The following is a 19,871-nucleotide window of genomic DNA, read 5'->3' as shown; positions in this document are numbered from 1 at the left end:
TGGACCTAGTGAATTGTCCTGGGCCCCTTGGCGGGTCTGCGCCAGGGCCTGGCTCCCATCACCGGCTGGAGCACAGTGTCCTGCTCTCCTCTGGGCCTTCTGCTCGGTGCTGCTTTTGATGCAGCACTGTGAAAGTAAGTCCGTTTGAGAGCATTGTCCTTCTTACTATGCTGGCTTGGCCTGCCCATGAGCCGTGATCTAGCTCTGTGAATCACTGCTTCTAGAATGTATGCTTGCAGGCACTTTGGGTTGAAGGTCAGAGAAGGAGACTGAGGCTTGCCACAGGGAAGTCAGGACCTGAACCCAGGGCTCCTGATGGCAGATTTCTGAACATCAAGCTTGCTTCCTCTGACAGTGTTTCCTTACATAGAAAGACTGGGGAGTTTCATTCCTATCCCTGTTGAGTCCCCCTGGGACAAGTGAAAAAATATCTGAAGACACTTTGTAAGCTCTCAACACCATAACCGTGTGATGCGTAGAAGGAAGCGCACTAAGCTTGAAGTTGGCGGCTCTGGGTTCAGATCCTGGCTCCATCCCGTGCTTGATGTGTGAGCACAAGCACTGCTTGGGCCTCAGTTTCCTTGTGAAATGAGGTCGCCCTTGTAGACACTCAACACAGTGCCTGGCACGCAGTGACTGCTGAACAGATAAGCATCTGTACCTCCCCATTCTCCTCATGAAAACGCTTTGTAAACCCCAACCCGCGATACAGGAAGGGGAGCTCCTGTTATCCCATCTAGTGGAGGGAGGGCAGTATCTGGGGCCCGGATGACGGGGCCACAGGTCTCCTTGGGATGTTTGGTTTGCCCACGACAGAGGCGCATCTGGAGGCCTTTCCCCCGCTCTGGGCCAGAGCTGCCCTGGTCAAAGCCCTCCCAGCCTGGGCAGCGGCCGTGCCCTCCCCAAAGGTCGTCGGGCCTTGTTACGCAGCGAGCAGACGGGCCCTTGGCCAGCTCAGCCCCTGAGCGGAGAGCTGTTTGGTTTCTGTTGTGCAGCTGTTACCATAGCTGAAGTCGGGTGGGTGCTTGGACCTTTGTGAACCCAGAATTCTTTCAGGATGATGGAATATTCCATGTTTTCATGCTCCTGATACAGAGAACGCGTTCAGCTCTTTTACCAGGTATGTGTTTTTTACAGGTTCATCTAATATAGAAAATGCGTTTCTGTTCCAAGAAAAACAGAAGTGGTAAACAGTTGGGAGATAGTTGGCATATTTTCCTTTATTATCCTGTCTGATGATTAATGCACTCAGCTATGCTCAGCCTCATGCTTAACCAGGTTACTGTTTAGTTTGGGGTAGGGTGTTTTCCTGCTGAGCCCAGAAATGGCCAACCCTGTGCCCGGCCTGTCTTTCAGAGGGAGGCTTTGCATTGTCTCCTCATCACCGTGTTTAATATCAGGTCAGATGTTCTTGTGAAAACAGATTTGGGCTGAACGACGTTGGCGGCTCTGTTTGCACACGCTCTCCCAAGCGCACCTGCCTGTGTCCTTGCACATTAGCAGCGGGCCAGGTCTGGGGTCTGTGGGAACGATGGAGAGCTGAGGTTGACTTTTCTCCAGAGGCCATGCTCCTGATGGGGCAGAACCGGGAGCAGACATCCTAGCCCCAGGGGAGGGAGAGGCTCCTTCCCCTCAGAACCACCTTGGGAGGGAGGCTCCCTCCAGGGGCCTCTCCATGTGGAGGCAGGGAGAGGTGAGGATGTCTGGTCACTGCAGATGCCCTCCCCATTCTGTCCCAGTCTGAGATTGGTGAAGTCACTCATTTTATGGAAAAAGTAGAAAAATAGTTTAAATTGTTTCCCTGACCCGGACTCTGATTGCATTCTTACTCTGGCTTTCTTGGAGTTGATAAATGTTTCTTGAATGAATGAATGATCCACACCATGGGGGGCTGATGGGTTAGCAAAAATGAAAGGAGAGCTTGTGCCCCCCCAGACTCACCCAGGCGACCCCCCAAGAGAGGGTCCCTGATGCAGGTGGGGGAGGAGCCAGACCTGTGCCAGCCCATTGGGACAGGGATGCCGCAGAAAATTGGAGGGAGGCCTGACCACGCTGGGATTCCCTTGACATTATTCTTGTGTGCCCCCTCAGGCACATCACACTGAAGGCACCTTTTGGAATGACATGAGTCATGGGGGTAGGGATTTGGAAGGAGCACAGGCCGGCCTCCATGCTTTAGTACCGTGCATTTTGTGTATGTTTTATGGACAGCGATGATTTCCTCCCTCCCTCCTTTCCTCCCTTGAGTCAGGAACCCTGAGCTCACACTCCTGCCCATGCCCAGACTCACCTTGAGGAAGCCTCTGTCCCTCTGGTGCTTAGTCTCCTTGCCTGTAACGATGCAGAAGCCGGACTCGGTGGCACTGTCGCCTCTCCCCGCTTTGCCCGGCTCCACGTTCTTTGCTGGCTCTCCATCTTCTCTCCCCCACCCCAAGGCTGGGTCCTGCGTCCTACCCTCTGTCACCACTTCTTGGTGGCCTTATCAGCTCATGTGGGTTCTGTTACTCGTGACAGACAGTTCCCAGATCTGTCTGTCCTGCCCTGGTCGCACTCCTGAGCTACAATCCTGCATGCTGACTGAGTGCCCGCCCAGATGCCCCACAAGCGCCTGCCTCAGTGACCTCACCCCCCAGTGCACTCCAACTTCCTTCTGGCCACCTGTCCCTTCCTCTCTCTTAGCCCTCATCTCCTCTTAGTTGCCAGTCTTGTCTGTTCCACTCCCCCAGCACCCCTCGACTGGCCCATGGTAATAGCCTTGCTGCTGCTTCCCTTCAGAGCCACAGGATCAATACTCTCCCTGATTCAGTAAGTGTCAGCGGCTTCCTGTGATCTCTGAATCAAAATGAAAACTTCCCAGCCTGGTCCGTCACTGTCATTGTCGCTAAGGAAGAAGCCGTGTGGCAGGAGCCAGGCCCTGGCCTCATGGAAATCTCTGGTAGCTGAAGGAGCAGGAAAGGATTCCCTGCAGAACAGTGGGGAAAGCAAAGGCAGGGACACGGGGGCAACGCACTCCAGGCAGGGGAACGGCCAGTGCAGAGGCCCAGAGGTGGGAAACGGGGGGCTGTGGGTGCGTCCAGCACCACTGCCTGGCCATGGGTGGCAGGGGGAAAGCATGAGAAGGCTGGAAAGGTCTGAAGGAGCTTCAGGCCCAAAAGCAGAGGGCTTCTGGGTTTGGGCCTCCTGCCCGGTGGCAGCGTCAGCTGCAGAGACCCACTTCGTCCCATCTATAACTTGGTGCCAGACCATTTGTGGGTCATCTCTACCGTGAGCCCAGGGCTCCCCTGAGGCTTCCCCGAGGGCAGGGGCTCCTGTTTGCCTTTCTTTTTCTCCTGAGCACTTGGCACCGTGCCCTGCACACAGCAGGCACTCCATAAATACACGGTGTCAGACTCAGATAGAAGTGGGGACCACCAGTCCACACTTAGTCATATTTTCCGTGTTCTGTCGCATCTTCATTCATTGTGTTGAGCATTTCCCAGTTCCGTTTTAACTGCCCATTGCCCACCAAGCGCCTCTGGTTCCTATCCACATCTCCCCCCGGGCCCGCCCATGGCCCTGGCTCCTCACCACCCCTGGGGTCGGCAGGCTGTTACCTGGGCTGCGTTGGCTGCAGGAGGCCCCCTCCCCATTCTGGATGGCGCTTCCTTCCCTGGCCTCTACCATGAGAAGGCCCAACCATTAGTCACGCGGGTCACCTGATTTGTTATTGTCCCTGTGTCCCTAGAGGGCAGAGATGCCTTTGCACCCAGTGGGCACTTGCTTACTCTGCATTCAGCATAGAATCCCAAGGACCCTCACCACCCCCCTCTCCCTGCATAGGCAGAAGGCTTACTTTGGGATGGGCCCAGCCCCACCTCCCTTCCCCCTCTCCCTGGGTTAGCCTGGGCAGTGTGGCAGGCTGGCAGCACAGTAACAGACTCGGAGGGTGCGTTACCAGTGAAAGACAGCGGGTTCAGCTGTGAGCTGGGGATTCGAAAGGACCCTGTTTGTGCAGGCTCTGAAGTGTGACGGAGGACGGTGTATTCTTGAGGGGGAGCCCCCCTAGGCGGGGAGGGGGTGGAATGCAGAGTTTTTCTTATAAAGAGAGCTTGGGGGTAGCATGGATGTGCCAGGCAACCTGCCCTCATGGCTCCGTCTCCCCTGCATCCGCCTGGCATGGAGTGGGGTGTGGAAGCCGTGCGCTCTCAGGCTGGGGGTGCCCAGGCAGCTCAGCCCCATTTTCTCTTGGCTTTCCCTTAAAATGTCAGGCGTTCATCTTGCCCTTTAAACACTTCACTGGGTATGGTGCGGTTTGCTTGGTCAGTCCCCTGAAAGACAACCAGGCAGGTGGAAAGTCGCTTTTGTGGGTGATTGTCAGCAGACAGAGGCTTTCCTGGTCCTTGTGGGATTCACCTTGTGGTAAACGTGTGGTAGTGGCATTGCGGGCAGTGCCGTCTTGGGCTCTAGCCCTCAGGTGCCATCCAAAAGGAGGCCCAGAGCGTGCTTCATCTCTCAGTGCTGGATGCCAAGGGGTCAGCATGAACAATAATTAGGGCAGAGGGCCCAGAGACTCGAGCTTGGGCAGGAGATAGGTGCTGGGAAGGCAGAGACAAAATAGACCCAGCCCCTGCACCTTGAGAAGCATAGATTGTTGTCTTGGGCACGAAGGTCCCGGCACAGGGGCTATTGGAGAGCTCTCCCTTTATTCTTAAGGCTTCTGTGGTGGCTGTGGACACTTGGCTGAAAGAAGGGCATACCCTCTCTGCCTCGGTTTCCCCCTCTGCTAAAAGGAACTTGGTGTCTAAGATCCCACATAGAATGGACGTGATGTGATTTTGTGGCAGAGTCATGGGCTGTCATGATTCTGGGTTTTCTTCTCTATGAGCTGCCTTTAACAATATTCAGCAATCATTTCTAAAGCCCCAGTTTTGTGCAGGGCACTGGGCGCCCTTTGGTCTCCACTATTTGATCTCCTTTCTGGCAGTTTCTCCATTCATTAGTCAGCTGGAGAGCTGAGATGAAATGCCAGCTGTGGCATTCGGGCGGCTTCAAGTCCAGACCCTGAGGCAGCATGTATGGAGGTCAGCTCTGGCTGAGACATTGGACTGGGAGTGTGTGGCCACCAGAAAGCGGGGAGAGGACCCTGGTGCCCTACTGGGCCAGCCCTGCCATCGGACAGAGGAGCACTGGTGCCTTAGCGGCCTGCTTGGGGGCCTGTGTGCTCCCCTTACGAAAGTGCTGACAGAGCTCCACTCCCTCATACGCAGAGCAGCCCGTGTGGGCCTATAATCAATTCCCAACTTGTTAGGCGGAGAGACAAACAACTCATTTGTTTTATGATGTGTGAACAGAAGGGAGCTTGAGTGGTTAAGTGTTTTTCCCTTGGTGGTCCCTCCACCTCCATGGGCTGCCCTGGCCTGAAGGGAGGCCCCTAAAGGAAGAAGCTTGGAGCTGGCAGGGAGCTCATCGATGAGGAGACAGGCCCAGATAGTGCCCAAGGAGGGGGGCACTGAGGCCCCTCCTGGCTCAGGTCCTAGGGAATCAGGTCCTGGGGGCTTGGTCAGGGGCCAGTGCTTCCTGGCCCCGGGGCTGCTTCCCCTTTGTGGCCTGTCCTGAACCCCTAGCACAGCCTGGGGACCCCTCTTCAGAATCCTGTCTCTAAATGCAAAGATGGATGTCAGCCTAGGAAGCCAGTTATGGATCCTGAAGTGAGCGGTTTGTGGCCCCTGAGGCCCAGGGATGAGTTCCTTGGGCCTTGGGTCTTTTATGGAGCTGCTGGCTGTGGCTCTGACCACTGACCAGCCTGCCCTGGCTTAGTCTGGACCAGCAGCCCAGCCCAGGTGTCCTGTCAGGCCCTGGCCCAGCCCCAGGCCTTCTCTGAGCGCAGTCTTCCTCTTTGGAAAGCAGGGGCTTGATGAGGGGCTCTCTCGCCCCCTCTGCAGGTTTGGGGTTTCTTTCCAAGCTTCTTTCTAATGCAGTTGTTTTCTCAAGCATTCTCCACACGAGTTCCCCTCAGGGAAGCCCGCTCTGCCTCACAGACTGTGTGTTATGTTGACCAGTCCCCTTTTGTTTGCACCGATGCCTGCACCATCTGCCTGGCATGGTTGAGAATCACAGGGATCCTCCCTGTAAAGATGGGAGACCCAGACTCCAGGTCACACCTGGAATGTGAGTACCGGCCTTCCCTCAGCTTCCCCCAGCTTCCCCCAGGCTTCTTCACTGGGTCCCCAGAGGGTTTTCCCTGCTTTCCTGGTCGTCTTGTGCTGGACATGTCCTCATTCTGCTGCGTCCTTCCCTAAGAGTGGTGGCCTGAAGGGGATGGCCCGCCTCCATGCAGCCGAGCGGGGCTCCCCCTTTGCCAGACCCGTAGCGACCTTGTGGTCCAGGAAGAACCTGAGCTGTCATTTAACTATGTTGCCCCCTCCCCTGTCCTGTCCTTGACAGCTGGGTGTCCCCCACCCCAGCACAGAACTTTGCATGTGTCCCTCCTGGCTTGGGTCTCATCAGATTTCATTTGTCCTTCCAGCCTGTCAGGACCGTTTTGTGTCTAGGTTGTTCTGTCCTGTGATGTCTGTTATCCCGCCCCTCTTTGCATTATCTGCCTGTTTGGCAAGCCAGCCATCTCTGCTTCCATCCAGGCCAATGATCACAGAAGTAGCAGAAACAGAACACGGCTCCCAGACCAGGCCATGAGCTGCCCCGTGCCCTCCAGGCCTTCGGAGCTGAGACTGAATTGTGGGTCTTTCCCATCTGGGCTGATTTTCACTGATTTGCCTCCCTGGGGGTGAAGCCCTGAAGGCACCAGCTTCTTTAAGTAGGACCTAGGGTCAGGCTTGAGGCACGGCCAGAAAGGCCCCTAATAGTGAGAATTCAGGCCTCCCCACCATCCTCACAGGCTCAGAGCAAACCCAGTTGGAGATGGATTCATGAAATCTGCCTGCCTCTTTTCCTCATCGTAGCCAGTGGGATTTGTCTGAAATTAGGAAGTGGGTGATTGGTTTCCAGGTCATTTTTGGTTGTTGAATTTCCTGGAAGCACTTTCTTGTATACCGTGCGTGGTACCTGTCATATGGACAGCGCCAGGCATCACATTCACAGAGAAGAACCGGCGCCGTTTTCATTCTGGGTTTGAAGTTTTGACGTTCCTGGAATGGTTCTTAACAATGCATTGTTGTGTCTGTCTGTTTGGTTAGGTGTACAAATTGGACGGCATTCCCCTGATTCTGGACAACTGCAGCATGGACGGCAATAATCCCTGTATCCTTACGACTGCGGGGGAGGCCCTCTGCGCTTCTCCCTGGGTGGGGGTAGGTCACGACTCAGGGGCGCACTTCCCCTTTACAGCTTCTCTATGCAGCTCCTTTCCCCTGCCAAGTGGCTCCCTCTCAGGAAATGCTTATTAACTGAATAAGTGAAAAGTGGCCGCCCTTCAGACATTCCATAGGACCATGCCTCTAAGAGAAAAATCTGGTAGAATTCATTCATGTTATAGATGGGAAAATAGGAGGTAAGTGACTTGCCTAGGATCACACAGACAGAGGCAGAGCCAGGATCTGAACCTAGGTCCTTGGACTCCAAAGCCAGCACTCTCTGCCACATGATAGGTCCTTTACTAAAGTATCCAAGAGTCTGGACTGTAGCCGACCTTCTGGTAGTGAGGCCTCAGTGCCAGACCTCCAGATTCTGGCTAGGCCTATGCTCCATTCAACACTTTGGTGAACTCCTAAGGCCTTCTTCCTGGAGCCTGCTTTCTGTGCCAGCAGAGACTTGAGAACTCGGGGGCCCTTTTGGAGGAAGGTGCCAGTGGACATTCCCTGGCTAGCACTCCTTCTTCTGTGTGTGCTAAGGGCCCGCGCGCAGGTTGGCTGGGGTGGGGACGCGAATCTGTGGCTCCATCATGAGCTCTTGGCCACATTGCCATCACCAGCCATGCCCCCAAGACCTCAGAGCCCTTGGCAGTCAGACCCCCCCCTCCCACTCAGCCTCTCGGGGCAAGGGTGGTTGTTCATGAGCTGCCCCTTTCCACAAGGTGACCGATGGCCTCCAGATGCAGGGGGATGAGGGAGTCATTGTCGCCATGGGAACCTCCCAGCCCCACCACCATGGGGGCGAGTTCTCATTTGTCCGTTTTCTTGTGGCGAGTGGGATCCGGGCTTGTCGTTCCCCAAACAGGAACCAGCTGAACTTTATTTGGAATGTCTGTCCTTTTTCTCTTCCCTTTTGATCAGCAGGCCTTGATGTGGGTTTGATGTTTTGCTTTGTTTGGTGAGTGAATATGAGAACAGAGAGAGGGTGGTTTCTCCTTCTCCTTCTCCTTTGTTGGTATCCGTGGTGGTCATGAAAGGCAGTGTTTACAAGAGGAGAGATTCGTGTGACAGCAGCGCCGTTAACCCTTTTCTCATTGGTCGGTTCTGTGAGCATTTGGTGATCAGTCGATCGACCCACAAGCGTGCACTGAATGTCTTTCCTGTGCCCGGCACCGTGCACAACCTGCCCTTGCCCCTGGCTTCCCCTTAGCCCCAGCCCATGGCGAGAGCGCCTGAGCATTGAGAAGAAGGCTTCATGCAGAAGATGGTATCCCAGCTGCCTCTTGAATGATGCCCGGAAGTGCAGGAGGTGTGTGTTCCCGACGTGGTGGTGGCTGTGGGGTGCAGGACGAAAAGAAAGCCAGCTTGGATGTATCAGGGCTGGGAATGAGGGCATTGTCCACTGAGACTGGAAAGGTGGCTTGGGGCTAGCTTGGGCAAGCCAGGGGACCCACACGAGAGGAGGCGCGCTTTGGCGGCTCCGTGGGAAAGGGTCTGGGATGGAGGCAGAGGGAAGCAGGGTTGGTGTACTGGAGGTGAGAGGCAGTAAGGAGCCCAGTGCCCTGCTGGCTTGTGAGGATGGGGACAAGCGTGGTGAGTGAGAATGACTGATGGGAGAGCGAGGGGTGGAGAAGGTGCCTGTGACAGAAGCAGCAAGTGTGGAAGAGGAAGTGGTGTTTGGCTGTGTGGAGTCTGAGATGTGTCCAAGTGGGACAGGCTGGCAGCCCAGGCCCCTCTGTCATGGGAAGGTGAATGTTTTCTAGGGTGGCAGCGGCGCCTTCAGCTGTCTCACACGGCTCCCTGAGCCTGGCAATCGAGTTTTCTCTGCCCTTTGGACAGAAGAGGAAACTGAGTCCTCCGCCCCCTCTTCAGGAAATTGGCCTTCCAATTGGCTACAGGTCGGGCTTCCCCCAACAGTGTGAACACGGTCTGGTTCTGCGGCGGCGTGACTGGGCAAAGGGCTCGTGTTTGGGCCATGGCCATGGGCGCAGGGGTAGCCTTTGTGGAGAGTCCGAGGGAAGCCTGTTCCTGGACCCCCCAGAATGTCCTTGGAAGCAGACCCCGTGCCTTCTGGGAGAACAACTGGAACAAGATGGGATTGTCTTAAGGGGAAAAGAGGCATGTACACTTGGCTCCTGGCAGCAGCCAAACCGAGATAGATCAGGTACAACTATTGTTAAACAACTCGGGATTATGTAACTGGACGGCCTTGATGTGGTTTGGAGAACCTCTCGGAGGAATTCTCCGCAGAGTGAAGCTGCTAGCAGCCTCCACAGCTGCATCTGGGCCTCCCCAGAAAACCTCTCAAGCGCTGCAGTCGCTCGGGTCGGCCGCTGTGTGTTGGGATGACCCTGAGGACGGCCGAGCAGCCTGGTGTCCTTGCCTGGCAAGAACTCGGGAGATGTCTAACCCGGGGGGGGCAGAAGGTCTGCTGCCCTCCCCTCCTGTGCCAGGGCCTGGAGGCAAGAAGACCCACATCTTCCCTCTGTGTGACCCTGGGCCCAGTTCATCTCTGCTTGCCTCAGTTCCCTCATCCATAAAATGGACATAACCACAGCTCCAATCTTGCAAGACTTGTGAGGTCCAGTGGGGTGATGCTTGTAAAGCTTTGCCTTATTCGTATGACTTGGCCCCAAAGAGAGACCAGGGAGGAATAAGGGTCCTTCCCTCATGGATGTGGCGGAAAGGGGCTTCCGAGACCCTCCTGTGCCACTCCGCCCTTTCAGAGGAAGACTGTCTCAGCAAGGCTCACGAGGTGACAGCCCCAAGGCCACATGAGCACTCCATCATCAGCAAAAACCTGCTTGCCCTCACAGTTGTCTTGAGCGGAGATGCTGGGTGACCGCCAGATGCTTGCCCCGGGATTCCAGTATTCCCAGCACCGCTGCAGGTGGGACAAGACGGCCTCCTTTCCGATGTCTTTGGCAGCGGCCCTGCTCCAAGGCCCCTGGGAGGTCCTTGAAGGTTGTGTCAGGCCTCGAATGTGCTCCTGGCCAGGCCAGGCCAAGCCTGAGAGGCTCATGGCCCTTCCTGAGACAGCGTCACCATGGGACCCTCTGGCCCCAAGGAGCCTTGCATCCCAAACACCCCCAGCACTGGGCAGAGGACAAGAAAAGCTCACGAATCCAGATCAGACGATGTTTGGCCACCCTCCGCCACTTTAGTGACCGAGTGGGCATAAGGGACAGTGACAAACACAGGGGCGATGGCGCTTGTAGGTGACTCAGGTGGCATAACCCCATTATGCAGCAGGGATTCAGTTAAGCAAGCATTTATTAGACACCTACTGTGTACAGAAAATGAAATGGTTCCTACTCACTGGGAGCTGGCATTTTGACTGAGAAACAGGGGTGTCTGCAAAGTAAGTAGAAAGTATCAGAACCATATGGCGGTTTGGGATGTTAGAAGGGCTTCCTGGAGGAGGCGGCGCTTGGGAGAAGAGGCTGAGGCCAGTTTGGCTGGACCACAGAGCACAGGGCAGGGAGTGATGTGCAGTGAAGTAGGAAAGATAACACACAAGCTATACTTAGACACATGGAGTTGATGGTGTCTCTGGAATGACCAGTTGGCAGTTGGTAATACAGGCATACAACACAGGGACATGCCTGGGGCTGGCGGCCCAGATCTAGGGCATCAGCAGAGAGATGAACCCTAAGCTCAGTCCGCCTTGGGCAGATTTGCTTACCTGTGTTTAGTTATCACCGTCCCATCCATCCGCAATAGGGGCTGTGTCCCTTTCTCCACTCCTCTCTTTTCCCCCAATGCAGCTTTATGAGAAGCCACATCTTTCATTGGCGGCCTCACCAACTTGTGGGGCCTGGTGCCCCTGACATTTGCCCAGGACTTTGCCACCACCCTCTGAATTCCTCTGCTGGTGACCTGCCCTGGCCTTTCCAGGGCTCCAGGCTCAAGTTCAGGCACCACCTTACCAGATCAAGCTTCTGCATCCCACACCTTCCCTGGGTGTCAGGGAGGAAGGCACATCCTCTATCCCCCGGTCTTCACTTTCCTGCCCAGGATCTCATCGTCTTAAGTGATGATTTCTTCGTTCTGTTTTTAACAATCTTGAAAGGATCTCTGTTATGTCTTGGATTCATGCCTCAGGAAAATGGCAGAGATCTCTGCTGCTGTTTTGGGGTTAGCTGCCTCAGTTTCTCCCATCGTCACTGCTCACCTTTGTCTCCACCCCCATTCCCCACCCCTTGGGAGACTCATTCTGGTAACTGGATTCCAGGGCAGTTCTTAGGGTCCTATGTATGTTACAGCTCCTCCTCCCTCCCCCCACCACAATTCATGGCTCCCCTTTCATCCCAATTCAGAGCTTTGAGCCGTTCACTTACTGGTCCACAGACGGTCATCACTGGCTTGTTTCATCATTTGGAATGGCCTTGAAAGGAAAAGCAAAGAGGCCCCTCTTCCAGCCTGTCACAGAAGGCACCCCACTTCTGTTGATCCCATGAGGGGCAAGGAGGGGCACTGGCTTTTAGGGGCCAGTTGTGGTGAGGTCCAGGGAACCTACCAAGCAGGGCGTCAGACCTGTTCAGTCATCGGTCTTGGCCTGGAAAAACAAACGCTTCTGCTCCATCCAGTCGGCTGAGAAGCAGCAGCCAATCCCCAGCCCCACAGAACGGCTGTCACAGGAGCCAACTTGGCCTCGGGTGAGCATCGCCACGAGCTTCCTGTGTGCTCCCTTCCAGGGCACTTCAAGGCCCCAGCTCCAATTTCTGAATTCCTCTATGGTTTGGACTCAGTTGCCTGAAAGATTACATCTCGGCCCCCTCTCCCCGCCCCCATCCTGGCGCTCCAGCCCAACCACTGTGCGCGGGCTCCTAACACTATGATTTGAGACCTCAGGAGATGCAGTCATAGGGTGGTCTGCAGGAGCCTGGAGGTGGGGGCCAGCTTCTTAACACCTGGGTGGCCTTGGGCAGATCCCTCCCCTCTCTGGTGGGTCCTTAACTCATGGGTAGAATGAGGTTGGACGAGGAGATCTCTGAGGCCCCTTTCCATTCCAGATCCAAAGAGGTTTCTGGCCTTCAGATTATCTTCCCCTAAAAGGCAAATTGACATTGGAGAGCATCCATATTGGCCTGTGGATTCTGCTTCCTGGTTAACCTTCTAACTGACATAGTAGCTGTACCAGCACCATCCGGATGGAGGGTTCATCCATGCTTTCAGTCACTGCCACCCCAAGGCCTACAATGGGCTCTTCGAGAGAGAAGGCAGGATTTCCTGTAATTTCGAAGCTCACAGTCTGGTCAGAGCCAACCCAGACAGCGGCAATACACAGTCTATTACAAGATAAGCTCCTTCCTGAAGTGCCAAGGGCTAAGTGGTCCCTGCCCATGGCAGCCATCAGTGAGGATTTCCTAAAGGAGGTGTTATGTGAGGAAGGGAAGCAGTCAGCAGCCAAGGCCACTGAGTCCTTGGGCTCATTTTAACAGTTTGGTTTTCTAATGTTAATCAAAGGGTCTGAATAGACAGTTGACAGAGGAAGAAAATCAAGCTATCAATAGCCATGTGGAAAATACTCCATGTCATTAATAATGAGAGAAGTGCACTTTTAAGCAACTTGAGTTCAACCTTGCACACGTCAGATCGGCAAAAATGACCCCAGAAGGCCATTGTTGAATGGCCTTCAGGGAAAGAGGGCACATCACTATACTTTTGAAATGACAACTAAAGTGTTACCAAAATGTGTATCCCCCTGACCCAGTGATACCACTGTGAGGCCTCTGCCCCAAAGAGGTCAAAGAAGGGGAAAGGATCCAGATGTACAAACAGATTTGTAGCAGCTCTTTTTGTGGTGGTAAAGAACTGGAAAGAAATAGGGGACCCATCTATTGGAGAATAGCTGAAGAAAAGTGTGGGATGTAAGTGAATCATAAGAAATGATGAAAGGGATTGTTTGAGAGAAACCTGGGAAGACGGATGAACTGATGCAGAATGAAGTGGTAAGGTGAGAAGAACCATAGGAACATCTTATACTTTGAACGACTTAAGAGCTCCAAGCAACCCGTTAATGAGTTCCAGAGGACTGAGGAGAAAACCTGCTTCTGCCCGCCCCCAGCAGAGAAGTGAGGAACATAAGGCATCTAAAGGGACAGATGCTTCTTGGCTGCACACATCCAGTATGAGAGCATGGCTTTTCTTCCTTCCAGTTGGGGGATGGGAAGAGTTAGAAAGGGGAGTCAATAATGGCAGATCTGCTCAAATGATAAAAGAAAATTAAGGAACAGTCTATGAAACATTTTAAAAATGTACAGAACAGAATGGAGGTCACTAAGAAATACAGCTGAGCCTAACAGCTTTGAGTGAGGTTGGATGTACTGCCTGCCTGCAGAGAAAAGCATGGTCTCCATACTCCTGCTTCAGAAAACAGCAGACCTACAACACACACACACACACACACATACACACACACACACGTGTGCGCACTCACACACAAAGCTGTAGTCCCTCTCTGAAAGGAGTAGAGTTCTCTAGAACAAAGACACAAACCCCATGTGACTCTTTCTAGCTCTGACAATCATGCCATGGGATGAGCATCAAAGACCCACAGGACAGAAGGCATCACTAACCTGGGCCTTGAACAAGGGGGAGGAGGGGTTTCCCAAATCTCCTTGTCCATCTCCCTTAAATGTCTATAAAGCTCTGCCTTCACTATGGCCACATGTGGCATGTGGCCAGTGGTGCAAATAACAACACCCTCAGTTCATAGAAGAAAAAGTGGTGTGTCCAAGGTCAGGGTCAGAATCAGAACTTGCACTGAGGTCTGGTGATGCTGAGACCAGTGCCTTCTGTCCTTGCTCCCTTTGCTGGTGTTGAGGAGAAGTTCAGAAGTAAGCCTTGAGTCTCGGAAACCAGCCATTTTGAGCTTCAAGCCCAGAACTCCATCCAGTCGGTCATTTCAATTAGAAGTGGCATTTGTTGTTTTTAGCCCTAAAACCTTTTGTGTCATGCTGGTGCTGACACACCAAGGGATGTTTTCAAGTGGTTGGTAAAATGGTTCCAGCACATGGAATGGACAGAAAGGATGCTCTGGGATCCTTCAGGATGGCTACAAGTTGGGCCACATGATCTGGAGTATGTGGGGTGACCACTTCTTGGCTGGGAGCTGAAAACATCATACCTTCCTTCTCAGGTGACAGGATGACAGCATTTGAAGGTGCTGGGGAAGGACCAGGGCCGTGGGGAGGAAAGAAAAGGGCTTACAGAGCCCATGCAGAATGGAGGATTCCTGTCATTCTTCACCATTGGAACAACAGGGGCAAACTCACTGCCACAGGCTTCCCTTCCACCGAGAGGATTTCCAGAGCCAAGACTGAAGAGATCATATTGGGAATGCCAAGGGAGCTCTTCATCCAAGAGAGAGCTGGTGGCATTGGTATCACCAATGGGATCCACCATCTCATAAACCAGAAGACTCCCTGGCCTTGGAGCCCAAAGACCTGGCTCTGATGCCTAGCCTCTCTGCTCACCACCCCTTTGTGATGGGTGGGCTGCCCTGGGCGCCCAAGGAAAGCTCATCCAACTCATGTTTGGGGACTTCCTATTGCAACTTCAATTTTGTAGCAGCAAGCACCCCAAGCGTCCCTAGGGTTTGCTGCCAATACAGGTTCTTGGATCTGCTTTGATAGAGGAAAGCAACTCAAAATGGGTTAACAAGCTTACTTTAATCAGTCATAGATGTATCATTTACCTAGTTCAGGGGAAGGAGGTCAGCACCCCGAACTTCAGAATATACAGACAGAATTATCAAGTCAGAGAAACAGATCAGATTTCCAAACTGTCCAACCATTACATCCATACCAAACAACATCTGGGTTTCAAAGGGGGGGGGGGGGGGTCTGGACAACAGCTAGCCCAGAGTTTCATCAAATCACAGAACACTTCTCAAAGTGAGCCCCAAAACAAAGCCTCACATCAGGGCTTATATAGCCTTCTCTTGGCTCAGAGAATGTAACAACCTTCTGGACCCACTGGCCAATCAAGAAGTATCTACTGAAAAACAAGCCTCCCACCCCAGGCTCCAGGTGCACTTTAGCCTAGGGGCAGGGAAGATCTTTAAAATTTACATTCCCATTACATCCTGTTGCAGCTTCAAATTTGGGAATATTTCTCCTGTTGATTATCTGTGTCAGTTTCCTCAAGCCTCACCAATTCGTCACCGAATTAATCTCCCCATGCTGCAAAGGACCTTGGGATTTAAAATATTAGAGACAGAGGGGGCCTCAGAGATCCATGGAGTTGGCCTAGAGTTTTTATAAATTAGAAAAGGCTTCTCTGGCAATAGCAGCAGTAGTAAGAGCCAGGATAGAAGGAGACTTTTCAGGCTGACAAAGCACTTTACACATTGTGTTTAATCCTCACAAGGACCCTGGGAAGTAGGTGCTTTCATTATTCCCTCATACAGATGAGGAAACTTGGGTCTCAGAAAGGTACAGTGACTTGACCAGGGTCACCAGCTCAGGGAGAGTGAGATGGGATTCAGGCTCCTCCAACCCAGCGATCTCCTAGACCTGGAGTCTTTAGAGCTAAGTCTCTGGGGTTTTTGCCCCTTGCAGCCCACGTAGGAACATTGAAGCTCTTGGAGCTTCTTAGAGCATTGTTAATGGAAGGCTTTGCTCCCTCGTAGTGTTTCATTTGTTTGTTCGCCACTTCGGGAGTCACAAATTAGCTCTAAGTCGGCCAGCTGCCTAGCTCAATCAGAGGCCGCAGCCCTTGAAGAAATGCCTCCAGTGGAAGAAGGATATTCAGCTCCACATGCTTGCACCCTCCCTCCCTTTGAACACACAGATGCAGAGAAATTGGACTTCAGATAAACCACCAGTTTGAGGGAGGAAGATGGAGCCAAGGGGCTTGGCCGGACACGTTTCTTTAACATAGGTGGGGCTCCAAGGAGGTCGTGAGCTCTTGTTTGGAGGGCTGCCCTTCAGAATGAAAAAGTCGCTTTCGTTATGTCCACATTTTCCATGACCTTCATAGGGAAGTCTAGAGGAGAGCGCGGTTGGAGTTAGAGGCAGAAAGAACGTCCCAGAAAAGACTTGTCGGAGCTTACAGAAGCAGCTCTCCCCTGCCCAGGCACCTGGTGATGGTCCTCACAAGAGAGTTCGGGCATTCTCCCCTTCTTTTTCCACCTGAGCGATTTGTCCTAAAGTGCCCAGCCCTGGGCAATCACCTCTGGAAGGACTGGGTGACCTCTCCCTTTAGAGGGCACAGGAAACGTGGCAGGCAGACAGGAGGGGACAGAAACAGTCTGAAATAAGCACCTAGTCCAGCCCCATCTTCTCAAGAATCCTGTGACACCAGTAGATGAGCATCATTGCCCCCATAGTGCAGCAAAGTAGAATCGACCAGTAATGTCACAGCTCCATAATGCCCAAATGGAGCTGGATGTTATTTCACAAGCTCGTGGGGTTCCTCCAGTCTAGTGTCATTGATTATCTGTTGGAGGACACTTTGGATCCCAAATGTGTTGATGAAACTCATGAATGCTTCTTTGGGGAGGGTACTGGCACTCAGATAAAGAGCCTAGGAAGTGGGGTCAAAGAAGCAAGGTTCTACTCTCCTGGTTTTACTGTCAGCTTTCCCCATGGTGCCACTGTGACCACCGTCTCCTCTTCTTTAGAGGAGCCAAGGTGATTTTGTGAGACAGGGCTTTAGGCATTTTTCCTAAAGGATCATTTCCCAAACACTTGCCTGAAGGCTTGAAGCCAAGTTTGATGACTCAGCGCTTCCACGTCTTCCTTGAGTAGTCTGTCTGACAGTGAGTTTCTGTCAGTCTCTCTCTTTGCACGTGAGCTTTCCTCCTCAGTGGGATCTCCTTTTTTAGTTTTCATAAGGCTCATGGCTTGAGTGATTCCAGTCCTGTCTGGGTCAGAGCTGGGAGAGGCCTTAGACACCATGTGATGATCCACTGCCTCTCTTCACAGAGTAGGAAACAGATCTGGGTAAGAGAAATGACTTGGTCCAGGTCACACCATCAGGTAGCAGCTATAGACCACAGGTCCCCTACTCTCCTTTCTCTGCTCCATGCTTGGCGAGCAGCTTACCCAACAGCATACAGTTGAGCAGGGAGGCATGTGGACACCAATAGGGGTGTGGCATCAAGAAGGACCTCGGCCAAAATCCTACCTGGGCAAGTTGCTTCCTCTGAGGGCCAGTTACCTCATCGGTAGAGTGGGGGGTCACATGTAACACCTGTAATAGCCCCTGCCCAGGATCATAGAGATGCCAGGAGACAGTGGAAGGGACTCTGTAAGCTCTCAGGTGAAAACACCAATGGCTCCTACTTAAAAATCCGGTTCCAAAGACACCGTGGGATCTACTTTCCAAGGCTTAGGAGTCCTAGCTCGGGTTATGAGTCAGACTTTTGATATTTGCACAAATGCCAGCCCCCACATGACCCCCTTAGCCTTCCACCTCCCTGAGGTGGGGGCACCTCAGTGTCTGGGCATCTCAGCCACCTAGCTTCCCTCCCCAACCGGCCTCTGGGGTGGTCTGCCCTGAGGCTGCAGGCCCATGTGTCCCCATAGCAACCTCCCAAGCTCCCCGGAGCAGACTGTTCTAGTGTTGGTGGGATTAGAGACTGAAGAAGATGCTTCATTTTCTCCCTCTCCTTCCTTTCTTCCTTGCTCTCTCTGCCACTTTGGAGAGAGAGGGAACAAGGGGGCCCTATGAATATGAACTGGGGCTCGCTTTAATCTCCTGTGACCCGTAGGCCTGTCAAGGTCTGCACAGGGCTCTGCAGAGGCCCTTGGTGACCATGGTGCTGCACACTGGCACCTGAAGAGTGGCCACTTAGAGCAGCACCTAATCTCCATTTTCTTTTCCCCTCCAGGTCTGGCATTTTAAAATGACAACCACCCTGGAGACCCAGGATCTGGGCTCTGGCCACTGAGATGGTCACAGTGGAAAGAGGGGGTGCCAGCTGGTATGCCCTTGGAAAGGGGTCCACAGGCAAACTGAGCAAAACCTGATTCCTCTGGGAAGTTCAGCCCTGGCCTTTGGGCCCCGGAAGGAGTCAAGTCATGGAGTTGTCTCAGTTTACCTCTCTGTGCATTAGGGGTGCCAGCACTCTCCCTGACAGAGTTGCCTGTTCAGCAAAAGTTAAAGTTGAGCCGGCGCCCTCTACGTATGTGTTACCTCAGGCAGTCTCCACAAACTAGGCGCTATTATTTTTCCTATTTTACATATGAGGAAACCAATTCTGGAAAAAGTTAAATGACTTTCCCAGGGTCATATCTGAAACAGGTTTAAACATTGGACCTCCTGACTCCAAGCCCAGCCCCCCCCCCACCTCCCTGACTTAACCACTAGCAGTTATTAAGCACCTACTGTTTTCTGTGCCCTGGGGGCACAAGACACAAACAAAATCTCTCATGCCATTAAGGAACTTGCATCCTATCATATTAGGAGGCAGTGCTGCCTAAGGGCTAGAGTAGTAAACTTGGAGTCACTCAGATCTCTCCTCAGATACTTCCTAATTGCATTACCCTGGGTGGGTCACTTAACTGAGCCTCAGTTTCTTCATCTGAAAAATGAGATAATGAAGCACACAGTCTTCTTTTGGGCACTCCTCCCTTTCTGGAACACTCTCCCTCTTCATCTCTGCCCTCAGCCCTCCTAGGCTTCCTTCAGCCCCACCCCCCCCGCACCCAATTCCAGTGCCTTCTCTGTTACCATCAGTTTAGCCTGTGTCAGTCTTGTTTGTGCAGAGCTGTGCACAGTGTCTTCCCCATTGGACTGAGCTCCGTGAGGACAGGTGCTGTCTTCTGCCTTTCTGTCCCCAGCCTTAGCACCTGACACACAGTAGGTGTTCAGTAGACACTTATTGACTGACTGGTCCATCTGTATGTAGTGCACTTTTCAGCCTTTTAGCTTTTATTAGCACTGGGGGACACAAGATGGATACGAAGTAGCTGGGGGCTCAGGGAAGGAGTGTTTCTTGAGGGAAAGGCTTTGGAAACCCTGAAATGCTCTATAAACACCAGCTAAGGAAACACTGGATAGGACCCACAGGAACTCTTAATGGGGAGAAAGGACAAAGCCCATTGGAAGGCTCACATGATTGGAGTTTCAAGACCTGTGGAGTCTGACCTCTTATTTTACATTAGAGGAGACTGAGGTACATGAATGGAAAGTGACTGACCTGGGAAACCAGGCTCCAGTCCTGTTCATTGCACCATCAAGCATTGCTTCTCAATTAGACTCAATCTTGGGGATTTAAAATGTGGTTACAAAATCTCACCTTGCAGTTGTCTTGCTAGGGAAAGGGGAAGGGAATAAACACATGTATAGAACCTACTTGTGCCAGGCAGTGTGCTGAGCACTTAAAAATATCTCCTTTGATCCTCACAACAACCCTTGAAGGGAGGTGCTATTATAATCCCCACTTTACAGGTGAAGGGGCTTGCTCAGGGCCACACAGCTGGGAAGTATCTGAGGCCACATTTAAACTCAGGTCTTTCTGAATCCAGGGCCAGGATTCTATCTATTGTGCCACTTAGCTAGGAAAACAGTTTGTTTCTGATTAAAAAACAACACCCTACCTCTCTGGGTACACATTTAAAAAAAACACAG

The 19,871-nt window shown here is 52.8% G+C and overlaps 1 long non-coding RNA gene across 1 annotated transcript in view; it reads left to right on the top strand.

Annotated features, from left to right (window-relative positions):
- Window positions 1-980: 980 nt before the first annotated feature.
- The window catches only part of LOC138172474 (uncharacterized), a 20,432-nt gene continuing 1,541 nt past the window's right edge, over window positions 981-19,871 (top strand). The window contains exons 1-2 of the long non-coding RNA XR_011171125.1: window positions 981-1,120; window positions 7,173-7,236. This is a non-coding gene — a long non-coding RNA (uncharacterized lncRNA). The remainder of the gene's footprint in view (window positions 1,121-7,172; window positions 7,237-19,871) is intronic.

Source organism: Petaurus breviceps, unplaced genomic scaffold (genome assembly GCF_028583685.1).
Source record: "Petaurus breviceps papuanus isolate PSGF00001 unplaced genomic scaffold, PetGlider_PUasm1.0 547, whole genome shotgun sequence".
Lineage (NCBI taxonomy): Eukaryota > Metazoa > Chordata > Mammalia > Diprotodontia > Petauridae > Petaurus > Petaurus breviceps.
The sequence above is the reverse complement of the archived record's forward strand: the minus strand, read 5'-3'. Positions and strand labels throughout refer to the sequence as shown.